Genomic DNA, 21,497 nt, shown 5'->3' on the forward strand with positions numbered 1-21,497 from the left:
TACCGTGGCCTATATCTATTCTATGGCCTATGACTCTCACCAGCACTCTTCTCTAGCCATACTAGCTTCCTTTCTGTGAGCGCCCAAAGCCACATCCATCTTACAGGCTTTGTACTTGACATCCTTTCTCCTTCTAGATCTCTTTCCCTAGGCTAAGTCATGTGTTTCACTCCAACCAGATCTTCAGAGAGAACTCTGCTCTCTTCAATCTCTTGCTCTGTTTTCTTTTTCTCCATGTTGTTTCTTCAGTATGAAGGCTCCTGTTGTGTTTCGTCCATGTTGCACACTTAATACTTTGCAGTCTAGTTAATGACTGGACAAATGAACCCAGCTTTCCCCGACCTCTGTCACAGGTATGTGGAGGTAACTGTGTGGAGCCAACAGTGTGGTGATGCCAGAGGGAAGGACATAGGCGCTTGATAAGATTTTGTAATCTATCTGCTCTTTGTGAAATATCCCCTCTCTGCGTAAGATTTTGCCTGGGATAGGAGAGCAATCATATCCTTTAAGGTTATAGGATTCTGACTTTAGCATGTTCACTGCTGCAGAAAGCACAAGTCATACTATTCTGGAGTCTCTCTTAATTTGCATAATTCCCCAGCCACCACCACTAAGGTATGAGGGATCCATCAATGGCATAAATGTCGTCAGCATTTGCCACAGGTTTTTGGAACCCTTCCTGCAGCGAATGGTGTCTCCTTTAAAAGCCTCTGTTGGGCAAGAAGACATCTTTCATCTTTTTATAAAATCTCTGCAATCTCGTTTTTATAGCACGAGTAGGGTGCATAGTAAAGACTAATCACTAGATTGCTCCAAACTATAGGAGGAGCCTTGAAAAGCTAGGAAATGTTCTGCAATAAGTCTTACCAACTGACTCTGTAACTAGCAATTTCGCTAATTGATTTCCCTTTGCAATTATGGTTAGCTTACTTGCCTGTGTTGTTTTCCCAACAAAGCTGTTAGACAGTGTAGGCTATAACCCCCAAGTTTCAGCAGCTTCGCAAAATAAAAGTTCATTTATCATCTGTGAACACATGGGTGTTTGGAAGGTGGCCTGCTATAAAGGAATTCCGTGGCCTGAGTCTATCCTTCTTGTGATCCTTTCATTCCTCAGAGCCTTGGAGTTCTCTGGTAGTAGATAGAAAGAGCAAGCATCATGCAGCAGAGGATCATGGGAGCCAGGCTTAGGAATGGCCACTGGCCATGATTCTGTCATAGTTACATGCTTCTGTGGAAGGCAAGTTGGATGCTATCATCCTCCCATGTGGTGAGAAGGAAAAGGAAATTGTTTTGATCAATAACAATTTATCTCTTGCTCCCCCCAAAAAAAACCTGAATAAAGTTCACTGGTCCCAGGGCATGTAATAACAAATTTGATTTCTTTGTTGTTGCTGTTGCTTTAATTCTTTTATTACTTCATTTTTGCAATACATAATGATTACATTCTTCATGGAAAATTGGTACATGTACATAACACACCTTAGCTTTTTATCCTTTGGTCCATCCCCCTTTTCCTTGTTCTCCCATCTCTTGCTCTCCTTCCCTTTTGCAAAAAATCTATCACCCTTCTTTCTATGACCTATCTATTTTGTTCTTTGTTTATATTTTGGGTTTTTCATGTAAGCAAAACCATGTGATATTTAAGCTTATGCATCTGATTCATTTTGACAAATTTTAATTCTTGAGTAATCTTGAATCAGCTAAAAAACTGTGTCCCTATTTTCTTTCTAAAAATCTTCTTTAATCTCCTTTTCTCTTTATTGTAACTAATGACATCAGGGTGAAATGCTTAAAATTTATTTACGCACATCTTATCTGCTTTTTAATTTTCCTATGTTTTACTGATGGCCCTATCTCACAATTCATGCACATATCTTAGATATACAACTTGAGAGACTTGCCAAAAAATTCCATCTTGTTACACTGTTATTATTAGTTACTGAGGTTGTCCTAAGAAGGGTCAGTGACACATACAAAGGCCATGAGACAAGGAGGAGCCCTGCGTAGTGGAGGAGCATCTATGGCCTAGAGGATCGGCATATATTTTGGGTTTTTCATGTAAGCAAAACCATGTGATATTTAAGCTTATGCATCTAATCTATCATGGCCATTTGGGTGAGTTTGAAGAGGTTATACAACATTCAAGACTTTTCATTCCTGTAAACTAGAGATAGTGGAGTCATTGGGTTTCATAAGTTTTTATGAGGATTGAATAGGATAACATACCCAGTGTACTTAGAACTGTGCCTGGTATATTAATTATAATCATTGTTTTGTCACTGTAACTTTCATAATTCTCAGCCATCCTTTGCTCAGGTCCTTGTTTCTGAGAACTTTTCCTTCTAGGTAGTTTTTGCCTTTCTAAACCACTCTCCACATGATACAAAACAGCTGTCTGGGGTGACTGTACTTTTTTACGAATTTAGAACAGGGTCTACAGAGTGTACAGGGACTCACTACATAGATAGGACTTGTAGTAATCCTCCTGTTTCCAGCCTCCCAAGTGCTGGGATTATAGGTGCGCACCACCACACCCAGTCTCAATTGCCATCTCAGTGTACCCCAGGGGTGGGTCAAGCATGGCACACTGGGGATTTGATTCCTGGCCACTGTGCTCTGCCAACGCATGCACTTTAGTCTGCTGAGCTATCTGGCTGGCCCTGGGATGATTGTACTTTGATGGTAGGCAGCAGTAGCTCCATTTTGGCCTTGTGACCCAGCTTCTCAGATGGCAAATGTCCTCAATCCAGGACAGCATCAGATCCATCTGGCCACTCTTGCTCTGCCTATTTTTTTGCCATGTGGGTTAGAGTTACAGTTATTGGGTTTGGCATCCAGGAAAACCTTATGCATTTACCCACTGTCTCAGTTGTTTTTCACTCATTGCTGGGACAAAATACCTGATACCCAAGATTAAAAAGGAAACGCTTACTTAGCTCATAGTAGTAGAGGCTTCAGTTCATACTCAGCTGGCTCCAACGTAGACTGGCACATGGCAGAGGGCAGCAGTTCATGGCAGCAGAAAGCAACAAAGAGCGAAGGGAGAAGCAGTAGCTGTGGTATCCACCAAGCTTCTTTCCTTTCCTTCCATGCTGACTGCAAAGACTAGAAGTGGTGCCCTTCCTTCCACACTGACTGCAGTCTAAAACTCCTCTGAGAAAGTGGTGTGCAGACTCCTTCCTCAGCTCTCTTTTATAGCCTTTTGTGCTGAGTTACTCTGGAGCAGACTCTTCATGCCCCAGGGAGGGGCCTCCATACTCTAGGGCATGGAGTCACTGAGCCCATCCAGCCAAGCTTCTAAGTTGACACAGTGTATAAGCACCACACTCCTGCTGTGATGGTCTTTCAATTTCCTGCCTTGGCCAGGAAAGTCTCAGAGGCCTGTGAGAATGAAACCTTTGTGAACAAGCAGTCAGTTCAGCTAGGCCCTCCAATGCTTCTGTTGCACATCCCTTCTACCCCCAGCCATAAAGGATCCCCTCACTGTTCCTTGGGGATTTGTTCTAGACTACTGTTGGTCAAAGGGAGAGCCACCAGTCTTCCCTGTGAGGCCCTCTGCAAATACAAAATCTCTGGGTCAGCAAAGAAATCTCTAGTTCCCATCTTAAGGCTGTTCATTCCAAGAAACAGGCAGCAAACCATCTTTTCATTAGGACAAATGAATTCTGACAGTTTGTAGAGTCCATTGTCCATTGTAGTGAAGGGTGAAGGAAGGAGTCCAGCAGATTTGGGTTTCTGTAGACACTACCATGGCAGATAGATAGATAGATAGATAGATAGATAGATAGATAGATAGATGAAGGAGAAGGAGGAGAAGAGAAGAGAAGAGGTTAACCCTTCATGATCTTATCTGCAATTTAGCTCTAATTGTTTATTCATTTGTTTAATCAGTCAATCAAGAAAAATTTAATAAGTGCTTATTATGTTGCAGGCAGTAAGATTACTAATGGGAACACCAGGATAAATAAAGCTGCTTCTTCGCTTCAGGCACTCACAGTCTAAGCACAGCAGTTTCTGAAATAGCATGCAGGATGCTGAGGTAGAGAGGAGCATTAGATGTCATGGAATGCAGAAGAGGAAGAGAACAACTTTGCCTGGTGGAGGATCATGAGTCAAAAGGATTCTCCACAAAGGAAGCAGAGCAGTCTTGATGAAATGGGCAGAAAATCAGGAGTGTGTCAAAGAAGATTATCTTGGTTGTAAATACAGCAAAAGAAGGTTATCTAGGTTATAAATACTGTCAAAGAAACTGGTTAGTTTAAGTATCAGTGAGTTTTTGGTAGGATCTTGGGTTTAGAGGTATCCAAGGAAGAGATGAACAAGTAAATCTCAAAAGTGCCCAAAATCCAGAAGTTTGGGAAGTTTCAGCAGCAGAAGTCCATGGCCTTCCTTTAAAATATTTTGCACTGGGACAACATCTCTACCACCTCATAGTCCCTGGATTCCCCTCAGGTGGGAAATGTGAGGTTCTTAGAAGAACTTGATTAGGTCCGAGGCCCATTCCTGATTTATTTTGCAGAACCTGAAGTTTCAGCTCAGGTAGTTTAGAGTCAACCACAGAATAAGAGCGTTTCTCAGAGAAGAGTCATTGTCACAGATTGCTGGATACCCTAGACATGGTGACTGCAAAGAGAAAGGAGGCTCCCGTTGGAAAGGGCAGGCTGCAGGTGCAGTGGGGCATGGGGACAGAAGGGAGTACAGTGTGATTGCGGCAACACGGCGAATTGGAAGCTGCCTCCTATGTGCAGTCCCTGTGATGTTCCATGTAAACTGAATATCCATTAATCATGTCACAATTTATATGCAGGAAGAGAACCTGTTAATTATGATCATTTTAGATAAAGTTTGTTGGCTAACTGAAGCAAATAGAACATTTATTAGAAATTTGTGTTTGGAGGAATTAAAAAATTGAAAAAAAAATCCCACTTGTCCTTGACAGGATCTGGATATCCACAGGAAATCTTGGTGGCAGATACCCCTCGACCTTCCTCTGGTCACCCCCACCAGGGTACAGGGAGTTGAGCAGTATATGGGCAAGTGCTTATGCCAGCCAGATGTGGGGCAGGAAAGCAAGATTCCCTGGTGCCTAAGAATGTTCTCCACCACAAAACAGCAGGAGTGTCCGTGGGTGACAAGACACAGACTCCTTCAGGGGAAAAGCTCACCAAGGCCCAGCTTGGGAGGAACAATTGTTTTGTGGAAGAGTGGATGTTCTGAGAATCAAAATAAAGGCTGGTGCTGATATGGGGAACTGGGAATCAGCTGTTGCTCCAGGGCCCATAGAAGAGGATCAGAGAACCCCAGAGGGGTTACAGGGCGGCTGCAGATAAGGCAGAGGACTTGCCTGCTTTGCTTCTCCCCACATTTCACCTCTCTGGAGCCCCTCTGTACCTACTGATGCCTTAAACATCCATAGCACCCACAAATCCATTCACAATAGACTTAGACAGGAACATATCCTCAGGTCCTGGCCTTTCCTAATTGGGTGATCTTAGGTGAGTTACCTCCTCTCTCTGAGCCTCAGTGTTTTCACCTGAAACATTAATGTAATTTAACTATGTCATTGAGTAGCTATGAAAAGGAGTGAATAAGAGTTAAAAAAAAAAACAATAGAGGATTTTCAATAATGGCAATTACCTATGGCACTATTTTTAAGTCAGTGTTGATTTTCACTATTCAGGAATGTTTATGCTAACCCTCCACCCTTAAAAACAAGTGCCTAATAAAAGTTTTTCCTGCTCTTTTCCTCTGATGATCTCCAAACTCTGCTTCTTGGTTCTGGTGGGCTTTGCTGTTCCTCATTTTGACTGATCGTAAGAGTCTTGCATTTTTTACTATAAACTAAGGCTAGGAAGGAAACAAGATGGACCAGGTTTAATCAGGTGGCTCTGCCATGGCACTGGCCTCCCAGAGAAGTCACTGCCCACCCTTTATGCCATGCTCAGAGCGGGCTACCAATGGTCTATGGATGTGTTAAGCTGCAAGTAACAGGACAATTGGTTAAAAGTGGTTTAAGTACATTTTAAGCCTTTGTCTCCTCACACCACAAGGTGCCTAAACTAGGAGACTTCTGGAAAGGACTCAGCAGCTGGATGATGCCAGGGACAGCATCTTAGCTTTTATCTCTACAGTTTGCTTCATGGTCACAAGGTAAGCACAATGCTCAAACCCAAGGCAGGAAGGAGAAAGGTGAAAGAAAGAAACAGCTCCAACTCTTCCTTTATCCTTTCATTAAGAAAGTAAAAGTCTTCTCAGAACCAATCAGAAGACTTCTAGGAAGATGCAGTTGGCCAGATTGTACAAAGAAGCCCAGTGTGGTGGTGCATGCCTAGAATCCCAGCACTCAAGAGGCTGAGGCAGGAGGATTGCTGTGAGTTTGAGGCCAGCCTGGGGTACATAAGTGAATTTAAGTCTTGTCTGCAGTGCACGGTGATAACCTGTCTCCCCACCAAAAAAATGTCATGGTATTAAGCATTATATTGTCTCCCTGGTGTGAGAAACTGTAAAAGCAAATGTGGTAAAAAATATATATACAAAAGATATCATGAAATGGGAAGAAATTGTTCAAAAGGAAAAAGGAACTAGGATGGATGAAAGGAGAAAGGACAATAAGAAAGAAAGAAAAAATGCAAGTCAGTTATACTATTAGTGTCTCTTGGTTCATAAAAAGGAAGGTTTTGGGCCAAAAAGATAGCTCAGTGGACTAAGCACCTGCTTGGGCAAGCAGGGATTGGGGTTTGATCCCCAGCACCACAAACCCTGTGGTCCCTGTCCCCAGACATGCTGATCCAGCCACCAAGACCCAGTGGGGTGGTGCACATCTATAATCCCAGCACTGGGGAGGCTGAAAACAGGAGGATCACTATGTGTCCGAGCGGCGCAGTGAGACCTTTTACCAAATACATTTTTAAAAAATGGGAAGCTTTGTGCTCATATCAATTAGAGAAAATTTTATGCCTGTATTTTGCACCCTGAACAACTACTTTAAAGATAAAGTGCAATTTATTAAATATTGTTATTCACCTATTATTTTGTTATGAAATTTTGTTTTAGCTTTTTTCCGTAAAATAAAGAAAAATGTCCAAAGACCAGTCTCCCTTGCCAGGAAAGCCATGATTACTATTATCACATCATTATTAGAGTCTAGCTATGGTTCCTCTCCTAAGACTGGGACACTGTTGCTCTGAATACAGTGAGGATTCAGTTGACAAGGGGCAATGAGAGAATGGACACAAACAGAGCCTGCCCCCTTCACACCAGAGAAGTCCCTCTGCTGGCAGAATGACACTCTGGCTAATGAGGGGCCCTGCTGAAAGTGAGAATTTGAAGCACACTCTTTGAAAGCATTGCCAGGGCAGAAGCTGGGATGGAGATGCTCTGGAGGATTGAACATGGGGAGGAGAAGACAGAGGGTGCGCAGCTCAGCCTGGTCTGTGGCTTGCCGGCGCCCTCTCCAAAGACCCCGCAGCAGAGGTAGATTCCCTGTGAACCACATCAGCACCAGCTTCAGTCTTGGTTCTTGGAACAACCATGGCTCCTCAGTGGGCCCAAGCCAGGCCTTGGCCAGCTGCTCACCTGAAAATGTCTGGGTCTTTCACCTGCTAGCATGTTTGCTGTGCTGTGGCATGAATGAATCTTGATCCCTGTTCCCATGTCTGGCTTGCACATCAGTGGAGAAATCCTAATTTGATTGGCTCAAGTACCTCTCTGTTCTGTGACATAGACAGGTCTTTCCAACATGTCCTTGCCTGCTCACACATCTCTTTCTGAGGCACTGCAGCTGCTGCAAGTGCTGTGCTAATGACTATGACCTTCTTTGGAGATTTGCCCTTGGATGATGAGAACCCCAGACCTGCAACCATCAAGGGAGGCCATACTTAATGCCCAGCTGGAATGCATGTAGTATGCTTGGCCCTTTTGTCTTACTGAACAACAGCTTTGCGGTGTGATTGACCCTCTAAACCACCCCCTGGTTAGGCCAGGCTGGACCTCTCTTGGCTCATTCCCATTCTGTTTCTTCCCTCTATTCTTGACGATTTTCCAAAGAGTCCTCACTTAACAAAACATACACATGCAAATCCCTGAGGCTCTGTCTTTAGGGAACCAAACCTAACACAAACCCTATATGAAGGCCACATTTTGACAAATGTTGCTAAATCTTGGATGCTATTCAGGGACTGTCACCTGAGAGCCAGTTGATGTTGGTAGCCAGGGAATCCCCGCCCAGTGTCACACCCTTGTCACCCATTGCTTCTTACCTTACCTAGGGAAGCAGCTCACCCCCAGCCCCTATCTTGCTCTGCCCTTCCCTTCCCACACTGCTCTTTTCCTCCACAGCCCTGTTCCAATCTCACAGCAGTTCCTCTCACCATTAGTCCTTTCCTACTCTGTGACAAGGCAGACTTCCCTGCATTCCTGGGCCTTTTCCAGAATCTTCCTCCCACCTCCCACCTCAACTGAGAATGAGATCTCCCCAGAGGACAGTGCCTCTGCCCTCTTCTCTAGTCAAGGCTGCACCTCCTGCAAAGTATGAAATCTCAGGTCAGCATTCTCCTTGCTCCTCAGGACCGCTTTCAAGCCATTACGCCTCTACCTTAATATTGAAATGCATCTCCTTTGTTTTTCCTGACATCTGGCAGGATCATTAAAACCGACCAGTTGTATATCCTTTGACACAGCAATTCCCCTTCATACAAAAGTATTAATGCAAAGTGAAAGGATATATGTAATAAATTTGTGATGACATTGCTTGTAACAGTAAAGAGGGGCAAACGAAGTTGGAAGCAATCTAAATATCCATCAAGGGGAAGCTGACAAAGAAATTGCAGTGCAGCTACCACTGTATCCCCACGCCCCTATTAGAAAAAGTGGTGGGTCTTTTGGGCTGATACGTGGAGATGAACATGATAGGAAACAGTGAAACAAGCAGAAAGAAATGACTGTAGAGGACCAGCAAGATAGCTCAATGAACTAAAGCGCCTGCTTAGGCAAGCTTAGGCAAGTGTACAGGGACCAGGGTTCAATCTCTGGCACCACATGCTGTGCCAGTCCCACCCTCAGGGTGGTCTGAGCCAGCCAGCCACAGAGAGAGAGAGAGAGAGAGAGAGAGAGAGAGAGAGAGAGAGAGAGAGAGAGAGACTGTAGACAAATAGAATACGATCTTATTTTTATAAAGAAAATGCATGCATATGTTTATGAGAGGAGGAGGAGTGTCCTAGGCTGAGTGTCCTAGGTTTAGTTAGCAGTGTCACTGTTGCTGCTGCTACTGTTGGTCAGGAAACAGTTCAAAAGCACCCTGAAATCTTTAGCATCTATAAAATGAGAGCAAAAACCATCCAGCTCTTGATACTATCTATATATGGATGCTTGCTTTGTCCTCCTGGCAGGAGTCTAATAGGTACTAGTAAGATTCAAAGGCTCTGAAAACCCCATTCATAAAGCCCTTTAAATATACTCCTTGAAGCTGTGTGTGTGGCAGAGTCACCATTTTATCTCTTCAGACAAGAGAGATGCAAGCAGGAAGTCTGTCCTGAGTGCCAAAAAGTGGTTATGCAATCCAAGCTTTCTTGTCTTCTATTCTTATATTAAGCCCCATTTTCCCAAATCGTAATCAAACCAGTCTAGCATTTCCTTCTCCCAGTCTATTTCTTATCAGTCACGGACAAGGGAAAGGCATGAGACAGAGGCCCACAAGAGAAAATGGGAACATGAGGAGGTGACTTTGATTCTGTATTAATTATTTCTATGATGTTTAGACTTGCTGTTGAAAGCATGTCATATTTTTGTGTTAACAAATAAAGATTGAGTAGAATGAAATTTGAAATTGATGCTTGTCCCATGGTAGAGTTTAAGTGGCCCGTCTGATGGTCCAGCTGTTAAAGGTCTGGCTCCCTTTTGGTGCTATTGTGGGATGGTGGAACCCTCAAAGCCTGGGGGTCAGTTAGGGCCTACTCTTGAGGGAGTTGCTGAGACCTCAGCCCCTTCCTTTTTGCACTGTCAGGATCACCTGACCATGGGCTGGAATCTCCAAAACTGAGCTCAAACAAATGGTTACTCTTTATAAGTTAATTATCTCACATATTTATCATAGTAACAGCACACTGACTAACACAGCCCATCATGCCCACAGGACACTTGCCTGAATGAAAAGGACTGTTAAAGTCCTGCTGAGGACAGTAATCATCCACAAGGATTCTGGGACTATGTTACTGGGTTCCAAGCCTACTCAGAATCTTTCGGTAAGTTGTTTGACCTCTCTTCAGGTTACCTGCACAGTTTGTGCCCCTTACAACTCTAGGGAGCGCTATTCACAGACTACAGTGAATGTGACAGGGACTATAGGAATTGTCTGGGGCTGTGACATGAGCAAGTGTCTCCTCTTTGTGCTATATTTACTCATCCATAAAGTGAGGATGATGATAGTACTTACTTCCTAGGCTTATTCTGTAAATTGAAACACATGGAATTCACAAAATCATACCAGGCACGTGGTAAACACGCAACACATATTAGCTATCCTTGGAGTTACCGTTAACACCATGACCACTATAATCATCAGCATCGTGAAGATAAGTCCAGGATTTTGCAGATTTCAATCCATCTGATCATTTGAACACACACCTCAACTCAAGCTCCAATTTGGTCCACTAGAAAGTTCTTCACCTTTAGTCAGCGGTGAGGCTGCATGCTCTACTCAGGCTCTAATAGAGAGTACTTCTGAGAGTCTGATGGCCTGACAACAATGGCACCCGCAGGAAATAGAGGAGACATAGGAATTGCTATGAAACTTCTACAGGCCTGGGTGGGGCTCCCCACAATTCTGGTCTTATGAAGTCCAACCTAGATATACACCATCCACCCTCCCATGATTTGACTGGTGGCTTTGCCATGGGCAACCTCCTCAAGAGGCTCCAGCTTTACAGTTTATTTGAATTCTAAGACCTGCTTTATTACCCTTCCTAGAAAAATTTGTGCTTCCAGGATAATTAATTCAAAGTAAAATATCTTTAATGGTGGAATGTAAAGTTCTCTCAATAGATGAACATCTCCCACTAATGTTGAAGAGCGTGTGTCCTTCTTATTCTTGCAAAGGTGGTCCTTGAGGTCTCATAAACATGTTATCTTAAATGAAATACCTGGAAAGAAAGAAAAAAGAGGTGTGCTGTGTGGCAGAACCCATGCCATGCCAAGAGGCTAAAGCTAACAGGGGCATGTTCTGTTGTTTTTTGTCACTAGGGGAAAACTGCAGTGTTTGGTGTACATGAAAATGCTAAGCAGGGTGAAGGCAGTGGTATGTTGCAGGAATACTTGGAGTTGCCCCATCTAAAGCTTGCCCCTGGCACACTGACTTCTGGGATGGGATGGTGGTGGGGAAAAAAAACCTTTGGGAAAACACAAGAAGTCAAAATGCTTGCTGTCTTTAGATCTGAGCCAGAAACTACATCAGAACTTTGAATCATCTTGGACATAGATGGGACACTCACATCCAGCCTAACCTCCCACAGCTTCAGGGCCAGCCCTGTAGGGTCTGAAATGCATCTCCTAGGGGAAGAGCTGTGTTGTTTTCTATCACCTCTCTCCCATTTATTCCCTTCCTCATTTCCCCATCCTCCTCCATGTAATTTATTCTACACAGTTCTTCTATCCTAGACTCTAGCTGTCAGACTCCTGTGTCACTATCCACCCCCACATACTTTCCTGCTACAGGCAGCAACTAAACAGACACATTCTTGTTTTCTGGAGACTTCTCTGTCATCTTCTATAATAGCTTTGTGCTTGGAATTATTCCATGCTCTTTGTAGGTGTTGTCTCTAATCTTCACAGCAAGTTGGTCAAATTCCTTCTTATAGGCTTCTTAATGTTAACAAAACTTAATGAAGTTTAATGATCTTCATCTTTAACATGGAAAGAATAACACCTACTATGTACAACTGCCATGAAGTTTGAAGATCATGTTAGCAATAAACATAGGACAGAATAAGACACTCAACACACATTTGGGCACTGTTATTTTACCCAACTTAGATTCCTAGGCCACAATTTCTTCAAGGGCTTCAGCATTATATTTCTTAAATTCAAATCATACTATTTCAAGTTGTTCTTCAATAGAGTTCCCTACATATATAGGATGTATGTCAACAATTCACAGAATAAGTATCTTTAGAAATAACTGCCTGGTTGTGGTATCCCAAATCAATATGTCAGCTTATTGGAATAGAATGATAATTGTAATGATCATAATGATAATTATTATTTCTCAAGCATACACTGTAGGCCTGCAACTTTGCTAAGCACTTCAAACACATAGTGATATTTTAATCAAACAAGCTTGGGAGGCAGACTAAATGCAAAGGTGGAATAAAGAAAAGCGGTTACATCTGCACACAACTAGCCTTTTCCTTACACTCAGAGATTTATCGACTCCTACCTCCAAACCCTGTTGTTCTTGAGATGCATGCCTGAAAGATCCTTACCATCACTATCTTCTTTGGCAGCTTAATTGCCCAGCAACTCATTTAGAGCCTGCAGAAAGTGAGAACCCCAAGTGCTTCTGCTTCCCCTCCCCTGTCTCTTGACATCTTTAGCATTGAATCTGAAACACACTATCAAACCCTTGATTAGATTTAAACTCTTAGAAATCAATAATAATACTAATAGCAGTTACTGTTTATTGAGCCTTTACTAAACACATCAGCTCACTTAAAGTCACAACCACTCTGAGTTAGTATGATTACACTGTCTATTTTACAGGTCAGCAAATTGGAGGTTAATTCATTCAACCACGATCTCCCAAATAACAAAAGTCAGAGGTGAGAATTGGAACTATGTGTGGTCCCTCCAAACTGAACTCTTAACCATGGTATTTGAGGCATTCTACCTTTATTTTTGTGTCTCATTATCCCATCAAGAATAGAAGTGCAGTGGCCAGGCCCCAAGCCCTGCCAGAGCTTCTGGCCTCCAACCAGCGGTTGGGCCTGGTGTGGAACCCTGTGGTGGATAAAGAGAAGGATCAAAATGCAGTCTCAGGCCCTGAGCCCATCCAGAACAAAGCAGGAGACACTAGCATTGAAGAAATTGGAAGCCACACTCCTGAAATCTCTAAAATAGTACCATCTGAATAAAGAAACAACTGCAGAAAGGTTTAGAAGATATCAGGTCAGAAATAATCTCCAAAGTAAAAAAAAAAAAGTAACTATAATGAAAGAATTACTCAGTGCTTCTAAAGTAGACACTGATTTAAAAAATTGTGAATAGGAAAATGATGGAATATTTGAATGAGCAATATAGGAAAGAAATAAAATGTATGAAGCAGATTCAATGAGATATACAGGAAATTAAAACTTCAATCACAAGCTGGCAAAACTGTTTGAATGAAAGTGAAGATAGAGTGTCAGATCTTGAAGACACCATCGCAGCTAGTGAAAAGGCAAGAAAAGATCCATTAAAAACAACTAGGGGTTGACCAAATAACTCAGCAGATTAAGGCACCTGCTTAGGAAGATGCATGGGCCAGGAGTTTGATCTCTGGGCTTCTGGGCTTGCCATGCCAGCCCTTCCCCCAGAGTGTGCTGAGATGGTGGAGATTGGGCATGGTGGCACACACCTATAATCCCAGCAATTGGGAGGCTGTAAACAGGAAGATCACTATGATTATGATCTATGCAGTGACACCCTATAGACTCTGTAAACCTTGTCCTAAAATACAAAAAAAAAAAAAAAAAAAGGATGCAGGAAAAACTAATTCAACATCTGCAACATGATGCAAAGATGAACAATGTAAGACTAATACACATCAATAAGAAACAAGGAGTCAATATAAATGCTATAAAAAAAATATGGGCTGAAGTAATAGAAAAAATCTTCCCAAATATGGGGAAACAATCTGACATTCAGGTAACCAAAGCATATAGAACTCCAAATAATGTCAGCCCAATTAAAATCACACCCAGACATATAATAATCAAGATCCCAGAAATTCAGCACAAAAACAATATACTAAAGGCCACTAGAGAAAAGAAACAGATCACATTTAAAGGAAAACCCATCAGAATAATGGCATATTTCTCTTAATAATGGCATATTCTGCAAGAATAGTGTGCAGCAAATTACTTTAAGTCCTCCAAGAAAACAAATTCCAGCCCAGACTGCTATATCCTGCAAAACTCTCTTTCAAGTTTGTTAGAGAAGTGAAACACTTCCATGACAAAGAGCAAATAAAGAATTTCATGATAAAGCCAACCCTACACAGACTAGTAAAAGATATTCTGGAGAGGGACCAAAATGACCACAACTCCATGAATGAGAATGGAAAGAACCCACAAATAGGGCAAACAATTAAATACAGGAGAAAAAAGGATACACAACAGCAGGTAAATAACATGTCAATCATATGTCAATACATCTCAATTATAACCTTCAATGTAAATGGACTCAATTTAGCAATTAAAAGAAATAGACTGGCACAGTGGATTAGGAAGCAAAATCCAACAATATGCTGTATACAAGAAACACACTTAACTCAGAAAGAAATTCATAGGCTGAAAGTCAAAGGATGGAAAACAATACTACATGTCCAAGCACCTCAGAAAAAAGCAGGGGTAGCAATCCTGTTCTCAGACAGTCTCAATTTCAAACTATGAATGATCAAATGAAATAAACAAGGCCACTACATACTAGTTAATGGAAAAATTCAAGAGGAAGAGGTAACAGTCATAAATAAGTATGCACCAAACATGGGAGCACCCTACTATATAAGACAAAACTTAATGGACATGAAAAGTCTCATATCCAATATCACAATCTTAACAGGAGACCTTAACACTCCCTTATCCCAAAAAGATAGGTCAAGCAGACAATAAATTAACAAAGAAGTAGCACAATCAAACCAGAACTTCGAACAAATGGACTTAGTGGACATATACAGAGTGTTCCACCCAAGCACATCTGAATACATATTTTTTTAGCTGAATATGGGAAATTTTCCAAAATAGACCACATACTAGTCCATAGGTCATGCTTAAGTATATGCCAGAAAACAGAAATCATCCCATGCATATTATATGACCTCAGTACAATGAACCTGGAAATAAATGACAAAAGAAACCACAAAACCCTCATAAAAACATGGAAATTAAATAACATCCTCCTGCAACAAATGGGTTACAGATGAAATTAAACAATAGCTACAATTCAGTGTAAATTCAAGCACAACTTATCAGAATTTATGGATGCAATGAAAGCAGTTGTTTTTTTCATAAGAAATATATTGCCCTTTAATGCATATGAACACAAAAGCCCTCAGCAAAATACTAGTTAAACAAAACCCAGTAACATGAAAAGAATTTAAAAGCAGTTCTTAGAATGAAATTTATAGTTCCTAACTTGCACATTAGGAAAACAGAATGGGAACAAATAAATACCCTACTACTGCACCTCAAATGTCTAGAAAAAGACGATCAAACCAGGCCCAAAGCCTAAAGATGGGAGGAAATTATAAAGATAAAGCAGAAGTTAATGCAATCAAGATAAAGAAAACAATACAAATAATTAATGAATCAAAAAGCTGGTTTTTGAGAGATTAAATAAAATTTATAATCTCCTAGCTGACCTCATGAAAAAGAAGAAATAAAAAACTCAAATTTAAGCAATAAGGAATGAAAAAGATGAAATTGCCACAGACCCTATGGAAATTCAGAAAATCATTGATAGCTATTTTCAGAATCTTTACTCTCACAGAATTGAAGACTCAGAAGAAATGGACAGATTCTTAGAAAGGCTCAAATTACCAAAACTGAATCAAGGAAATATAACAACTCTCAATAACCCAATGACAGCCAATGAAATTCAACATGTAATAAAAAACCTAACGGCAAAAAAAGTCCAGGTCTTGATGGATTCACAGCTGAATTCTGCAAGAAATTTACAGAAGATACAATCCCAATAATCCTCAAACTCTTCAATGAAATAAAAAAGTAAACAATTCTCCTAAAATCATTCTTGGAGGCAAGGATAATTATACCAAAATCATAGAAAAAATGTAACTAAAAAAGAGAACTACCAACCAATCTCCCTCATGAACATAGATGCAAAAATCCTAGCAAATAGAATACAGCAAATCATTAAGAAGATTATACACCATGACCAGGTAGGATTCATCCCAGGGATACAAGGAAGGTCCAACATACACAAATCTATAAATATAATACCAAATAAATATCAATAGAGCCAAATCCAAAAACCACACAAACATCTCAATCGATGCAGAAAAGGCTTTTGACAAATTCCAACACTCATTCATGTTCAAAGTCCTACAGAAAATTGGAATAGATGGCCTCTACCTCAATCTGATAAAAGCCATCTATGACAATCCAATCCCTAACTTAATTCTAAAGAAAAAAACTGAAATCTTTTACTCTTAGATCTGGTACAAGACAAGGATGTCCTCTATCACCACTTCTATTCAGTATAGTTCTGCAATCATTAGCTAGTGCCATTAGATAAGAGAGAGAAATAAAAAGAATAAAAATAGGTAAAGAAGAAGTTAAACTATCATTATTTACAGATGACATGATACTCCACTTGCAAGACCCAAAAAACTTCACCAAGAAGCTACTAGAATTAATACACAAATTCAGTAGCATAGCAGGATACAAAGTCAATACCCAAAAGTCAATAGCATTCCTCTACACAGATAACAAACACACTGAAAGGGAAATTAGAGAAAAAAATATCTTTTACAATAGCATCATGGAAAACAAAATACTTAGGAATTAGTCTAATTAAAGAAGTCAAAGATCTATTCAATGAAAATTACACTACTCTGAAAAAAGAAATCATAGAGGATTTCAGAAAATAGAAATTCCCTGCTTCTGGATAGGAAGAACCAACATTTTGAAATGGCCGTACTCACAAAAGTATTATACAAATTTAGTGAAATCCCTATTAGAAACCACCAACATATCTCACAGACCTAGAGAAACCATTTGTAAAATTTATTTGAAGCCAGAAAAGATCTAGAATTTCAAAGGCAATCCTGAGCAACTAAAGCAAGGTAGGAAGTATTACAATTCCTGACTTGAAATTATACTCTAAAGCAACTATGATAAAGTAAGCATGGTATTGGCAAAAAAAATAGACCTGAAGATCAACAGAATAGATTAGAAGATGCACATGCAACTACAAACACACTCAACCATCTTATCTTCAACAAAAGAGCCAAACATGCTTACTGGAAGAAAGATAGACTTTTAAACAAATGATGCTAGAAAAACTGGCTCTCTACATGCAAAAAAATAAAACAACCCAGGTCTGTCACCAGGCACTAAACTAAAATCAGAGTGGATTAAAGATCTAAATATTAAAATAAAAAGTAGGTGGAAGAAAAAGTAGGTGGAAATCTTGAAGACATAGGGGTAGGCAAACATTTCATGAACAAAAATCAAACTATACAGGAAATACTTGAAAGAATCAAGAACTTGGGCCTCCTCTTATTGCATTTCAAAATAAATTACTAATAGGGTGAAAAGACAACTCACAAATTTGGAAAAAATCTTAACTAATAAGCACTCATACAAAAATCCTCTCTAGAATTTATAAAGAAAAATTAAAAACATTAGGGCCCCAAAATTTAAAGACTGAATCCAGATGGGGACACTTTTCTCAGAGAAAAAAATACAAGAAGCAAATAAATACATGAAAAAATGCTCCACATCACTAGCATTTGTGCAATGCAAATTAAAACAACACTGAGATACCATGTCACCCCAGAAAGAATGGCTATCATAAAGAAATCAACCAACAACAAATGTTGGAGAAGCTTCAGGGAGAAAGGAAGCATTCTCCACTGCTGGTAGCAATGTAGACTGGTGCAACCACTGTGGAAATCAGTGTGGAGACTCCTTTAAAAACTAGGACTGGAAATCCCACTCAATCCAGCTATCCCCCTTCTGGGAATATTCCCAAAATAACTGAAAACGCCATATCATAGTGATATATGTGCACCTATGTTTATAGCAGCACAATTTGTGACAGCCAAATATTGCAAACAACCAAAGTGCCCATCACCTTAAGAATGGATGAAAAAGTTGTGGTGTTTTTATACAATGTGGTATTACTTAGCTATAAAGAAAAACAAACTCAAAACCTTTATAGGCAAGTGGATGCAACTTAAAGCTATACTCATAAGTGAAATAAGCCAGACTCACATATGTAAATATCATATTAACTCCCTAGTGTAAGAAATCAGAAGAAGAAATAAAAACTGAAAGATATAACACAGTTAAATGGAAAGAGAGAACTTAAGGATTAAGGAAGGAAGAGAGAGCAAGGAGAAGTTAGGAAATAAGACAGGGGCAAAACCTTACATTTATATAAACAAGATGTTTAAGGCAATGATCCTAAGAATCTCCATCCAATTTCTGAAAATAGCAGTTAATGGGTAGAATTCTCACCCTGACTAACTATATATGCTGATATCTGTGAACTAAGCAACTACACTGAAGATAGCGACGTATAATACTAAAACCATGCTTGGAATACCTATCATTCTGGTCTTCTAAATGTGTACTGCTTCTAATGTCCTATCAATTATTGCTCTACTCTCTTTAAAGTAAATTTTTGTAAAAGAAGTAATAAAAAAACAAGAGAAAAAAAGTCATAGAATTGTCTTGCTACCTTGTTGTATATGGTTTGATTTCTAAATTTCTGTGTAAAAATGTATAATTTTTTGCATTCTATAGGAATTTAAAGTTTAGAATAGCCATGGTTGTTGGAAAATAGCAGTTTCTTGTTATGTCTGAGGTGTTTGATATTCACACAGATAGTGTTGTTAAGCCCACCTGCCTCTGTTACAGGATAATAATATCATTAAGCTTCTCTTCTGGATGTTTAACAGCTAAAGTTTGCAGACCAAAATTTAGAAAAATAAAGGGGATACAAGCATAGCAAATATTTTGGCCCTTGCACTTCAAGGTCAGTGAGGACTCAAGACATAAGAGAACCTGTGCTGTAACATCCTGTAAGTCAGTGGTGTCACAAATTTTCTGATCAAGAAGATTATGGGGCCACAGAGGAAAGTGATCAGTGATGTATAGTGTGCCTAAGGAGAGTTACCTAGAGAGAAAAATATATCTCAAGCTTTTACAGAGAGCAAATTGGTCAAGCAATGGCCGTGACTCACCCAGATGAATGACACTGACAAAAAATCTACAAGGTGCTTTACATGGTTTCAGGGTATATCCTGAAGGGATTTCACTGACCTTGTCCAATTCAAAAGTTACATTTTTAGTTATATAGGTCTTACTTTAACTTGGTCTTAACCATCCAGCAGAAAAGCATAACCATGAGGTATAAAAAATAATGCCATATTAATATGCTGAGCTATAAAAGGATCAAGTCAACAACTTCTGACAATTACCAGTTCTGCTGATAACCCACTACTATTATGGATGATTGGACTATATTGAGTTATTTTGCTGAATTCATGCACCTATGATATTTAAATTTGGATCAAGTATAAAAGGTCCTTTAAAGACTTCTCCTAATACAACTTCTCTAACAGTAATGGAACACCCATCTCTGACACAACAAAACAAAAAAAAAGGGAACATAAGTAAAAGACTATTTTGAAGTGAAAAAAATATGTGTATGTACAAAATAGGTTATACAGCTATTTTCTCTTAGTTCAATGAGAAGAAAAGTTTGTACTAATATTGTTGAGACAAGATATCATGTCTGCATCTTGTCCTCTGAATAATCATTACGAAAACAACAATATGCAATGTATTAATTATTATAACTGTCCTACTAACCTGTTTTAAAACTGTTAGGGCCAGCCAAATAGCCAGGGCCAGCCAAGTAGCTCAGTGGATTAAAGCACCTGCAAGCAGGTGCAGAGATTGGGGGTTCAATAACCAGGCCTGCTGTGAAGGCCCCACCCCCAGGAAATGCTGAGATAGCAATTGAGACTGGACATGGTGGTGCACACCTGTAATCCCAACTCTTAGGAGGCTGTAAACAGGTGGCTCACTATGAGACTGATCTAGTAGTGAGACCCTGAACACCCTGTAGACCCTTCCCTAAAAAATAGAAAAAAGAAACTGTTTCATTGTATTTTATTTTCTCATTCAAATGAATAAAAAATAAAAAAGGAATAGAAATGCTTTGAGGTCATAGGATTTTCTGACAGAGTAGCATAAAGTCAAGCAAAGATGTGAATTTCCCTTTTGAAGACAGTAGGTGCTTGAGTCACAGTTCACCAGTTACTAAGTTGTGACTAGTGGTGACAGAAACATGGGCTATAAATTGTTTCTATCATAGGATAAGAGATTGGAAATAAGAATAACACTCTACTGAGTTGAATGTTTGGGGCCTCAGACAAGAGTATCTGTAAACAGACCCACTGAGCATCTAGATGAACTGAGTAACCATGATTAGGATTTAGAAATAGCTCACTATAAACCACCAGCAGGATGTTGACAGGAGGATCTCAAGTTTGTGTCCCACTGGGCAATTTCACAAGACTGGTCTCAAAACTTTGAAAATATGTAAAGGATTGAGGATGTATCTCAGTGTAAGGTCCCTGGGTTAAATCTCCAGTTTTGCAACAAGAAAAAAAAATCCAAAAGGTTCTTTCTTGTAAGATTTAAAGTTAGGTGGACCCACGTTATTGGTTAAGATTGCAAGTAGAAATTATGTCACTTTGGGGAAGATGTTGCCAAAAGCTCTTAAAAGTCCAGCTCTCTCTCGTGCCAAAGCAAAGCATGTATGAGGCATCAGAACCACAGATGGAAGCCTATCACAGTGCTAAGACTGACAAAAGGGAAATGGTCCTTGAGAGTCCTTCTATTTGCTGTAACACATTCACGCATAAGAAACAAATCTTCTTTGTGTTAAGCCACTGATATTCAGGGAGTTATTTGTTGACTGATTTCCCAGTGTGCCTCACATACTCACCTGGCCAAGTTGGGGTAAGAAGGATAAGCTGATGGCAAGCAACTGGCAAAAGGCTGAGTTGGAAAGATAAGGTTCAATCACGTGCCAACAACGGATACTGAACAACCTTAGAGGCCTCATGAACTTTCAGAGGTAAACACCAAGAACAGGTGGCAGGTTGGCCCACAGGCCAAAGCCAGAGGCAGGTCACAGGAGAAAAGGGCTGACTTTGCACACAATCTACTCCTCCTGAAAGCCATGCACAAGCAGGTGCAATAGCTGCTCCTTCTAGCTTTCCCACAATGCTCTTCGAACTGATTCTCCCTGCACACCTGTGTCACCGCAGGTGGTAAGCCCCTTCTATCACTCTTTTCGGGGCTGGGGAGATGGTTCAGTGGAATAAGCACTTACCTGGCAAGCACAGGGGCCTAAGTTCAATCCCCGGTTCTCAAAAAAAAAAAAAAAAAATTGGAGATAATTTGCCGGGAAGATGGCTTAGTGGAATAAGTGCTTCCCTGGCAAGCACAAGGGCCTGAGTTCAATTCTCAGTTCCACCAAAAGAAAAA

The sequence above is a fragment of the Octodon degus genome, unplaced genomic scaffold (assembly GCF_000260255.1).
Source record: "Octodon degus isolate 3935 unplaced genomic scaffold, OctDeg1.0 scaffold00130, whole genome shotgun sequence".
Lineage (NCBI taxonomy): Eukaryota > Metazoa > Chordata > Mammalia > Rodentia > Octodontidae > Octodon > Octodon degus.